The sequence below is a fragment of the Eurosta solidaginis genome, chromosome 5, assembly GCF_040869045.1.
Source record: "Eurosta solidaginis isolate ZX-2024a chromosome 5, ASM4086904v1, whole genome shotgun sequence".
NCBI classification, from domain to species: Eukaryota; Metazoa; Arthropoda; class Insecta; order Diptera; family Tephritidae; genus Eurosta; species Eurosta solidaginis.
The window spans coordinates 150,691,459-150,703,777 of record NC_090323.1 but is presented as its reverse complement, the minus strand read 5'-3'; the positions used below and the strand labels follow the sequence as shown (position 1 = coordinate 150,703,777).

Sequence of the window (12,319 nt, the reverse complement as noted above, 5' to 3'; positions counted from 1 at the left end):
ACAATGAAAAACACCCAGTTATTATATCGGAGAAATCTAGATTCGCTGTCCTCTATATACAGTACCTCCACGAACTTCTCCTCCACGCCGAAATACGTCTAATGCAGCAATGCCTCAGACGGGATCTCTATATTCCACGCCTAAAACCCCTCATAAAGAGATGCATTCATCAGTGCAAAACTTGTACCCTCCACAAGCAGCAAATGCGATCGCAAATCATGGCGGCCTTGCCCCCGGAACGATGCACATACGCTCCGACTTTTACCACTACCGGTGTCGACTTTGCGGGGCCTTTTCAAATAAAAGCCTCCTTGCTAAGGTCTCACACCTTACTGAAAGGCTACGTGGCCGTTTTTGTCTGTTTCGTGACAAAAGCTGTCCACCTTGAGCTGTGCTCAGACCTACCAACAAATGCCTTTCTCGCAGCATTCGCTCGCTTCGTCGGACGTCGTGAATATCCGGCAAAACGTTTATTGGAGCTAAAAGAGCGACGGAAAAAGAGTTCGTTGACCTCATGAAAACTGTCTCTCAAGAAGTAATCGCAAAATACTCTTCCCAAGGCATCAATTGGAAATTCATTCCGCCCGGAGCTCCCCACGTGGGCGGCTTGTGGGAGTCTGCAGTGAAGAGTTTCAAACTGCACTTCAAGAGGACTGCAGGAGCCCACCAGTTCACATTTGAAGAATTTACCACCCTCTTGGTAAGAATTGAAGCCGTATTAAACAATCGTCCTATCTCACCTTTATCCCAAGATCCCACAGAGTTTACCGCGCTGACCTTCGGCCACTTTCTCCGAGGTAGCCCCCTCCTCGCTATCCCTGAAGTGGATCACGCGGATTTATTTCTTATAAACCGATGGGACAGGGTAAAAAGCTTACATCATCAATTCAGCAAAAGGTGGAAGGAAGACTACCTAAAGGATCTCCAAACAAGGCAGAAGTGGAAAAATCCACAACCCGAACCCAAGGTCGGTGAGTGTGTCTGCATTCATGACGACTCACTTCCCCCCACTGAATGGCGCCTTGGACGAATTGAAAAATTACATGCAGGACCTGACGGCCATACACGTGTTGTTGACGTTCATACTCAAACCGGCACCCTCACACGGCCACTTGTCAAGCTCTGTTTCCTCCCTCAGACTGAAAGCCCACCCTCTCGGGCAACCCCGGAGAATTCGTAGCTACTCTCAAACCACCTTTGTCCACTCTTACCACATCACCGTCACTAATAGTCGTATTTCGCAACATAATGCCAACCGAAACTCCCTGCCTTAACATTTCTCTCACCTAAAAGGCATTTACAACTATACTTTCAGATTGTCATGAATCGCGATCAGCAACGGGCACCCCGAAACTCCTTGCGGTCAGCAGTGGTCGCGCGCAGCCCGCGGCTGCAAATCGACTACCGACGATGCCGCCTATGTATGCAAACCCACGCTCTTCGCAATTGCAGAGTCTTCAAGAAACTGAAGCCGCCACAACGATGGATTCTCGCGAGGGCGCATAAATTCTGCCTAAATTGCTTAGCGCTATCGCACGCCACAGATGAATGCAGCTCACATGATCGCTGCTGAACTTGCGGCTTACGACATTACTCTCTGCTGCATCGACGGGATGCAACCCCGAGCATCCCACGTCATACCCAGGCACCCTGGCCCGGTCGCCAAGTATTCCACCTCAGGTACCCTCTGCCCCCCGTGCGACCCCGTTCTCGCCCAGCTATCTCTCGGTCTCATCCAGCTACCCAAGCACAACCGCCAGCATCTACTGCCGCTCGACGTACCGCTCAAGGGCTGCAAACTGCCACTTTCAGGGGAAAGGTGTCTGACCTCCTCGTACGAGATGCGCTCCGGACTCTTCAAGAGCTGCAAGAGGCTCTAGCCGCTGAACGCGCCTAGGGCGGGGACGATGTTTGAGCGACTGTCGTAGTCGCCAACAGCCAACCCTTCTATTTAATAGAAATTAGGCTTAAGAAAACCTAAATATGAATTTACCTGAATTTTAATTGAATTATTGAATTTATATGTACCTTTTATTTGTAAGCTACATACATGTAAAAATGTATATTAGAATTATTTATACAGTGAATATTTATAGCCATCATAATCCTTAACAGTCATCACTTATACTCATCAGTTGAGGTAAGTTTTATACCAATTTGTATTTCGCCCCTCTGGCAACCCCAACTGATGAGTTGACAGTTCACATGAACGTACATATATATACAATGTTTGACATTTTGCATTTTGTTTATTCATTGGAAACTCTTTACCACCCCGTGTGTGACACAAAAAATTTGTAAAGTCTCTTTAAAGGATATGTAATATATATTAAAAGCAATAGTTTCATTTTTGAAATTTATAAAGTGCCTTTCCTTTGAGAAACATTCGCCTTGGTGAAATCGCTATAGAAGCGTTCATAAAGTCTCTGCATTCAGCAACGACGGTTTTTGTATGCGCAATTTTCGGTCTAGTGCATCGGCACCTTCCCGGTTTTGAAGCCCATTTTGTATTCCGAGCCAGAGAAATATTCTCCACCTTTAGTGTGCCGCGATTATGCTCAAATTTAGGAACGCACTCCCGCCGATTCGCAGAGGTCACCGCCGCTATATCACCATATTTAGACAGCATCTCCATCTTCATCACATCACCACCACGTCCACATCATCGCTATCACCGCAGCAGCCGCAGCCACAACAGCCACATCCCACGGTAAAAAGGAAGGTCAATTTTAGATTGTGCCCCCTAAACAACGTCTACTACCGACGACTCTTTTGACTATTGTAACGAATTTAGTGAAAATTAAGCTTATTCCAACCCTTCTGCCAACGTTCGAATAGCTAAAGTGTTGAATAAATAACTCCAATATTCAATAATGCAAATTGGTTTTTATTATACTACTTTGAAAGTACTTAACAATAACACTTATACTTCACAACCAATAGCGTGCTTAAATCAAAACTGCGTAGACATGCCTCAGCTTGCGCTGCTTTTATACTCTCTGCTTCCTCGTTCATCCATTTCTCCTAAGGTCTAGTAATCTCGTGAACTTCATGCTTGGTTACCAGCCATATACATGTATATGTGAGTACTATTTCGACTGATGACATGCGTTGTATATTAGAGATATACGCCGCCGATTTTGGTCGTTTTTTGCACGCCGCCGCCGAATGTCAAAAATATCGGCGCGTCGGCGCGGCGTCCGGCGCGTTACTATATTTTCTACTCGTTTAAGATTCTTTAGGCCATTTATTCTTCATCAACGGATGCGCACACTGCCAGTTATAAGAAACTAATTGCGAAATTTAACTCTTTATAACTATTCAAAAGTTATTTAAAATAACAGGCGCTTTCGATGTCAGCTTAACACGGACTTTGCATCACCCAATTCAGCAAGTTATTAAAACAAAACACTAAAAGAAAAGTTATATAATAAATTTATATGCTCACTTTGCATTTTTGAAAAAATTAATAATGAGGAATTAATTCAAATAAAATGACCCAAGGCGAACATGTTTTTAAATTGTCCTCAAGAATAAGCGAAATCAGTGATGCAAAATCCTTTAGTTTCTAGGGGCATAAACGCTCCTTTGAAATTATTCTTACCTCATACTTAAGTTGAGGATATATGTATGTACTTATGAGAAGGGTTTGAAAAATCACTAAGTCTTGCATTCAAACATCTCTTGTTTATTTGCGAAACTATACAATAGCGTCTGAAATGTTAATTTTGATTTTCACACTTTGTCCTTCAACACCCAAGTCTCCCGGTTTGACATTTCCTAAAGTTGGCGGCCCTATCCAAAATAGTCCCTTGGAGTGAATCACATTGATTATAGCCTATCAACCAAGTTTAATTATCACCTACACGTTACGGCTCCTTTTACAAATGTGAATACGTAGGCACATATATTTACCAGGTGAGGGGTTGTCCTTTGCAAGAACACTCAAAGTGGTGAAGCAAAAGCTTTCCCAAGACAGTCGAACTAATGACCGTGTTTGCTACTACCCTAACGTAGTGGACAGTCGAACTTCTCTGAAAACTGAAGCTACGCGGTCATCCATAATGAGCTCCTATATCGTAAGGCCGGAAAACAGTAGTTAACAACTTTCAACTAAAATCCGTCGACTTTCATTCTAAATTTGATTTAACGAAGACTATTGAAGTCACTGTTGTGAACACAAACGTCTGTAGTCTTTGGTCTACATTTTAAAGATTTTATCCAGGGTCCTTGTAAAATTTTAATTATATTATAATTATAGTAGATGCGCCGAGGATTATACGATTTTCACCCATGATGCAATGACACCCACTTAGACTGCTTATGATTTCGAGGGCGGCATCCTTGGCCGAATAGTCACTCCCTAACGTTTCAAGGTGTTTCTCCGGTGTAGCTCGGCAGCATAGCGCGACAAAAGCATCTGTTGGAAAGTCTTCGGAACTACACCTAGAGCTTCTAGGAAAGTGACGTCGACGTAGGTATGAGTTCGAAGTCGCAGTCCTATAGCTTCTGTACTGGCATATGGTGTAAGGCTCAGGAGGCGTGGTAGCGACTGGAGGCTACCTGTGCCACGAGAGTCATGAGTATTAAAAGACCATTAATAGCAACCGTAAGTCGCCTTTGTGCATGACCGCCAAGGAGCCACAATTGATTTAAAGAAATTCGCGACGATTATTAGGAGTTAACCCTAGGTGAAACTACGCTTTGCACGAGATATACAGGCAAAAGTGTGACTACTTTATGTATCTCTATTTCTTTTCAGCAGATGCAGCAGTACCAATTCCAAAGACCGGGGTTAGGTTCGAAGCCTCTCTGGAGCAAGCGAACGAGGGACAATCCCTTCGCAAGGAGCTACTCCTGAAAAATTTTGAACGGTCTTTTGATGCAAAAACCCCGGAACTTTCCTTAAATACATATAAACAAAACCTTTCCTAAATATTATTTTTTTAAATAGAAAAATCAAGCTTTTAAAGTAAAAACACCGGCGTACGCCGGCGCGCCGCCTACGCCGCCGCCGCCGGTATAAAATAGAGCTTACGCCGCCGCCGCCGATAAAGTGATCGGCGTAAACCTCTATTGTATATATATGTGTGCATGATGATTGATTTGTTTACATTCATATGAGTGGCTTCTTAGTATCGGCTTGGTGATGATAGTATCGCTTAGGGATGCTAATATTCGTTACAGTATTGTTAAGGCCCAAGGTTTAACGAAAATTGGAGTATATTGGAAGAGGGGGAATGGCACCTTCTCAAAAACTAGAACTTTCGTTACACACGTATTTGAATTACTGCAGACATATCACTGTAATTTGAATCCAATGCATTTATTGATTATGCAAAAATGTTTCATGGGGCGTGGTGTCTATATATATAGCAATAAAAAAAAATAAATATATTTAAGGGTAGCTTTACTAACGTTTTTTGAATTCCATATCACATATCTCCTGTATCGGTTAATTCACATTCCTGAAACATGGCAAAGCTGTTGATATTGATATTGTCAAAGTTTTCACGAAATTGTGGTATTTTTAAAACAGGGGTGTGGCATCCCCCAGGCTTGTGTAGCGCAACCCTTTCAAGGTGTTGCCAGCGCAACATATAGCTTCTCCAACCCAATTGTCAATGTCAACTGCCCTTGGCGAATCATGTTACTTTAACAGCGGAGGCTCTGGTGACCCCAATTTCCTCATGGGGTGGATAATGCTTATATTGGGAGTCTTGCAAAAGAAAAGTTTGCACTCACAGAATTATTATAATATTATCATATTTTCTGTTTTGTGTGTAAAACTGCTAATTACCCTTTTAAAAAAATGGCGTTTTGGTACAATTTGATAGAACATCAACCAGACAAAAGAGTAACCTCAAATATTAACCAAACCCAAAGAAAACCCCCTCTGAATAGTTTACTTCATATTGTTACGAATATTAGCAACACTAAGGGGTACTGTCATCTCTAAGCCGATGCTAAGAGTGACTTGTATGCACATCCATAAATCAATCATTATGTATCTACATAAATGAATCAATCATTATATCTACACATCTGTACGTACACGCAGCGGAGAAGCAACGCACAAACACATGCAGATATCTTATCTGAGATGCTCCCAAAAGTATGTAATTGTAATTGTCACATTGTCACATATTTTTGCTTTGAAATCGTACATGTTGTCAGAGGTTCGTTCATTCTTTTACCTAAAAAGGCTGTGTTCAAATCGAATGTTAGCATTAATATATCATGGGCTAGTCCACTCAAAATTACAATATGGAATCAGTTGCTTGGGTGGAGCGTATGCTAGTAAGCTAAATGCGATTTTAATCCTACAGAAGTGCTTTATCCGAAAAATGTGTAACGCAGACCGTTTATCCCACTCTATGGACCTTTTCAAAAAATTAAACATACTTCCCATTCGACACTTGTACTATTACAAAGTTTTGAAAATTTTTTTTATAAGGAGTGGGTATTCACAAAGCCCTATATAAAACCCTTACAGCCTAAGAAGTAGACCGTTATCAAGTGTAAAAATTCGTCGTTTTCGGACCACACTTTTCCGTAACTTTTACACAATCGTGTCATGTAAACTGTATAATAAATTACCTGCTGTAATACAACTCATTAGAAAACTTTCTAAGTTTATGAGGGAAGTGAAACGGTGGCTACTTGGTTTCAATCATGAGGGTGTAGAAATTCTGTTGCGACCCATTGTATAAATTCCGCTATGTAATATTTATGAAGTTTTTAGCTTTATATGTAAGTACTTTGTTATTTATAGTATTTCTTTTTATTTAATATAGTAATTTTTTTTTAATTTAAAATAGTTATTCTCTGGTCGTTACTTTAACTAGAGATTGTAGCAATTATATTTTGTGATTATTATGCGCCCCACAAGCATTTGTAATTATATTTAAAGGAAATGACATTTCCACTGCTTTTATAATTACCATTTAATGTCATTAACTATTTTCTTATTTGAATTTGTTACTTTTTATATTGTACTACTTGGAAAATTGTACGTATTTATAAGAAAATAAAGAATATACAATAAAATACAATACAATACAATACAATACAAAGTGTCGCTCACAAATACACGCGCATATGAGAAGCTACACACGTGCATCTGTAGTTATAATTATATGGCAGTAACTAAGTAAATTCTGGAAGCGCCTAGAAGATGCAACGAGGAAATCACAGAGTATAAAAGCACCAACAGTAGAAGCGCTAGAGTCAGTTTCGATTAAGCACGCTATCTGTCGAGCAATAGAAGTGTTATTTTGAAAGTACTTGAATAAAGGCCATTTTGCATTATTAAATATTGGAGTTGTTTATTCAACAGTTTAGTTATTCGAACTTAGCAGAAGGTTGCAAAGAAGGGGATTTGCAGTAAATTCGTTACAATATGTTTCCATGAAAAAATTCAATATAGCCCAGCAAATATTCGGCCTCAAAAAAGATACAGAAAGGAGCCCTCATTCGGAATATTTACGCTCATTATGAGCTCATTTATGAGTCCGGAATGAATGTATTTCCCTTCTTGCAATGGTCGTTCGATATGAGCCGTTATTCATACATATATTATGTGAGCCTAAATAGGAGTCCGATCAGTTTCCCATTAAGCTCATAAACAGCTCATAAATTGCTTCTTACATTACTCTTTTGTGAGTCATTTATGTGCTTTATATTAGTGATTAGACTGGGCCAGTTCAGGGAGGATTTTCGACGCATGGCATTGAAAATGGGGAAGCATATCCTCAATATTGGTTGGGAAGGAGGAATTCCGAAGGAAAACCATAAAAGTAGGGCATATAGAGGTCAGCTCTTCAAACATACATATATCATTACGGAGATGAAAGGACTGCTGCGTCCATACTTATTTAAATCGGGAATTGCAAGACACGTTATAAATTATGATTTTATTGAAATTGAATATGAAAAAAAAAATGTTTTCAAAATAAAATATGAACATTTGTTCCAAATTTGCCTTGTTTGCTGAACACTCTTGGCATAGAACTTTTAGTTTTCGTCATATCGGAGTAATAAAAGACTCTTATATGATCATATTTCTAAGGCTTATATTTTTCAGATATTTGGGACTCATATCGAATTCCTACATTATGAGCGCTCCGAGAGTGTTTGAGGGGATATATTTTTGTCTTGTATATAAAATACGTTTATGTTAGTTAGCAGGTTTACACTCAAATGTCCTCTTGCAGAACGGCAAGTTATTTTTTTAACTCAGAGTTAATTTGAAAAATTCGTCAAAAATGTTTAAGCTTAATCCCTCATGCAGGTTAGCTCTGAGTTAAAAAAATAATTTGTCGTTCTGCAAGTGGACCTAAGCTGACGATATATTTGAATACGTAGTCGGAAAAATATTTCAACTTCACTGAAATTTATACCATTCGCATAGCTTACACGATTTTAATAAGTTATTCGGTAATTCCAATACAATCGCGTAGATTGAAAACTTTGTACAAAGAGCTGAAATACCTGTATATGACATGTATACAAATTTCCATAAAGACTTTATTGTTGATATCCCTTATCTTGTAGCTGATCTAGTGCTACTTAAAAAGCCAAACAAAATAAACTAAACTAAACATTTTTCTTATGAAAATAAAGGTTTTAAACCAAAAGTAAACAAGTAAGGAAGGCTAAGTTCGGGTGTAACTGAACATTACATACTCAGCTGAGAGCTTCGGGACAAAATAAGGGAAAATCACCATATAGGAAAATGAACCTAGGATAACCTAGGACTCGCTACCTACTAGTCTTCGACTCTTAAGTAATGCTCTGCACTTCAGAAAAGAGCTAACATCATTTTTTAACGACTCTTAAACTGGATCTCAAATTGTTGTTGTTAAAATGTTCATTTCTAAGTCCTTTTCCTTTCTCTGTGTCTTTCTTTATTTGTTAAATACTATTCAATCTATAACCAGCCAAAGGTTATCATCACTACTGCTGTCTTTTAATATTTATTAACTACTTTTCTTTAGTTTTAAGATTTACATTTACATACATAAATATTTCACTATTGTCCGCTATATTTGGTTTAATTTGATTAATCTAGTTTATTATTATGAATGTTCAATTTTTATAGCTCATGCTATTCATGACTAGCACTGTTAAATAATTTGTCAAAATTGTTGTGCTAGGAACAAATTTTCAAATAAATACATACATACATAACCCTGGAATGTGTTTGTATGACATGGGTATCAAATGGAAGATATTAAAGAGTATTTTTAAAGGGAGTGGGCCGTAGATCTATAGATGGACGCCATTTAGGGATATCGCCATAAAGGTGGACCAGGGCTGACTCTAGAATTTGTTTGTACGATATGGGTATCAAATGAAAGGTGTTAATGAGTTTTTTAAAAGGGAGTGGGCCTTAGTTCTAGATGTGGACGCTTTTTCGAGATATCGTCATTAAGGTGGACCAGGGGTGACTCTAGAATGTGTTTGTACGATATGGGTATCAAACTAAAGGTATTTAATGAAGGATTTGAAAGGTAGTGGCCCTTAGTTGTATATGTGAAGGCGTCAATATACCAATCCAATCACCATGTTTCAGGTAGAGAATTATGACATTTTTTTCATTTTTCGAAATTTTCGATATCGAAAAAGTGGGCGTGGTCATAGTCGGAAATCGGACCAAGATAAAGGGAGTTCAATTAAGTACGTGAACTGAGTTTAGTAAATATATATAAATTTTTGCTCAAGTTATCGTGTTAACGGCCGAGCGGAAGGTCAGACGGTCGACTGTGCATAAAAACTGGGCGTGGCATCAACCGATTTCGCTCGTTTTCACAGAAAACTGTTATCGGCATAGAAGCTTTGCTCTTACCAAATTTCATGAGGATTGGTGAATTTTTGTTCGACTTATGCCATTAAAAGTATTATAGACAAATTAAATGAAAAGGGCGGAGCCACGACCATTTTGAAAATTTCTTTTATTTTTGTATTTTGTTGCACCATATCATTACTGGGTTGAATGTTGACATAATTTACTTAAACGTACTTTTAAAATTTTTTTTTTTAAAGTGGGCGTGTTCTGCATCCGATTGTGCTAATTTTTATTAAGCTCACATATAATAATAGGAGTAATGTTTCTGCCAAATTTCATCATAATATCTTCAACGACTGCCAAATTACAGCTTGCAAACTTTGAAATTACCTTCTTTTAAATGTGGGCAGTGCCACGCCCATTGTCCAAAACTTTACTAATTTTCTATTCTGCGTCATAAGTTCAACTCACCTACCAAGTTTCATCGCTTTATCCGACTTTGGTAAAGAATTATCGCGCTGTATCGATTTTTCGAAATTTTCGATATCGAAAAATTGGGTGTGGTTATAGTCCGATATCGTTCATTTTAAATAGAGATCTGAGATGAGTTCCCAGAACCTACATACCAAATTTCATCAAGATACCTAAAAATTTACTCAAGTTATCGTGTTAACGGACAGACGGACGGACGGACGGACATGGCTCAATCAATTTTTTTTTTCGATACTGTTGATTTTGATATATGGAAGTCTATATTTATCTCGATTCCTTTATACCTGTACAACCAACCGTTATACACTCAAAGTTAATATACTCTGTGAGCTCTGCTCAACTAAGTATAAAAATTCTAAAATTTACAATTATTTTACGAACGTAATTAAAACTCTTATTTTTAACTGTTATTTTCAGAGCGGAATAAAAATACTCAAAAAAGAACTGCTATTAATCGGGAAAAATAAATAACTGTTATTTTTGGAGCAATATTTAAAACTTATAAAATACCAGTTATTTTCCGAGCGAAATAGAAACCTCAACAAATAACCATTTAAAAGCGATCATAAACCATAATGTCTACATCTTTCTAGGTTATGCGTCATGGAGCACGCACACCGGTGACGACCTATCCAAATGATCCGTATGTTAAAAATGCTTTCGAGCCCATTGGCTGGGGCCATGTCACAAATGTGAGTACCAAACAAAGACAACAACCACCAAATCACCAAATCTTTCTTAGAAATTATGAGAAAAAAATTACAAAAACTTGTTTTCTTATAAACAGAAAGGCAAGCTCGAGCTCTACGATATTGGATTATGGTTAAACAGGCGTTATGGGAACTTTTTACAGCCGTACTATTCTCCGGATGTAAGTTTTGTTTTAAATTTGTTGCTGTTGTTGTTGTTGTAGCGATAAAGTTACTCCGCAAAGAGTTTGGGGAGTGTTATCGATCCAGTCCGCTCCGGTAAAACAGCACCATTAAGATGCTAGCCCAACAACCTCGGGAATGATTTATATGGCCACATTAAACCTTCAGGCCATCCCTCCCTCCCCACCCCCAAGTTCCATGAGGAGCTTGGGGTCGCCAGAGCCTCGTCTGTTAGTGAAACAGGATTCGCCACGGAGAGGTGAGGTTGACAATTGGGTTTGGAGAAGCTATATATTGCGCTGGCAACCTGAAAGGGTTGCGTTACACAGCCCTTGAATCTTGTATTTTAGTCGCCTCTTACGACAGGCATACCTACCGCGTGTATATTCTGCCCCTAACCCGCTGGGGGGTTTAAATTTGTATTTTTCTCGTTTATATAATTTTTAAAACTCTTTCAGCGCGTTCATGCTCAAGCCACAGCATCACCACGTGCTTTGATGTCGCTTTCACCTGTGCTTGCTAGCTTTTTTGCGCCGCAAAATACAAAAATGGAATGGAAGCCCGATTATAATTGGCAACAAATACCAATTTATTCAGAGCCATTGGAGCAAGATTCAGTAAGATATAGTACTTATGAATTAAGTACTCATTGTTATGGCAAATAAATTTATTTCCACAAAAAAAATTCTAGCTGCTCCTGGTAGGTACGTACGCCTTGTCCGCGTTATTTTGAAGCACGAGATGAAGTTTTGCAACGGCCCGAGGTCAAGCTTGAGCTATCGCTTAATGAAGCGCTTTTTAATAATTTGACCAAACTATCAGGGATGCCCATTCAAAATGCCGAAGATATGAACTCCCTTTATATAACTTTATTGTCAGAGGTAAGTAGAAAGAGCAGCCTCGCCCACTTTACACATGTTATAGTAGAGAAAACACCTGGTCATATTTTTCTCTCGTTGTTGTTACTTAAGCTTAAGCCTTACAACTTTTATATTTCTTATCACATTTCCTCACATCAACATCGCTTTTATCCGCAGACCCTGAGAGAGCAAGATATAGGTTACGTCATTCGATAAAACCTTGATATGTATGACCTGGGAATCAATGGGTTAAGCTGTAAACCCCAGATACAGTCCCCAAGACTTCAATACCATCGACTCAAATT

At 38.8% G+C, this 12,319-nt stretch overlaps 1 pseudogene; it reads left to right on the top strand.

Moving 5' to 3' along the window:
- LOC137253940 (prostatic acid phosphatase-like) overlaps positions 1-12,319 on the top strand; it is a 437,997-nt pseudogene that overhangs the window by 201,177 nt on the left and 224,501 nt on the right.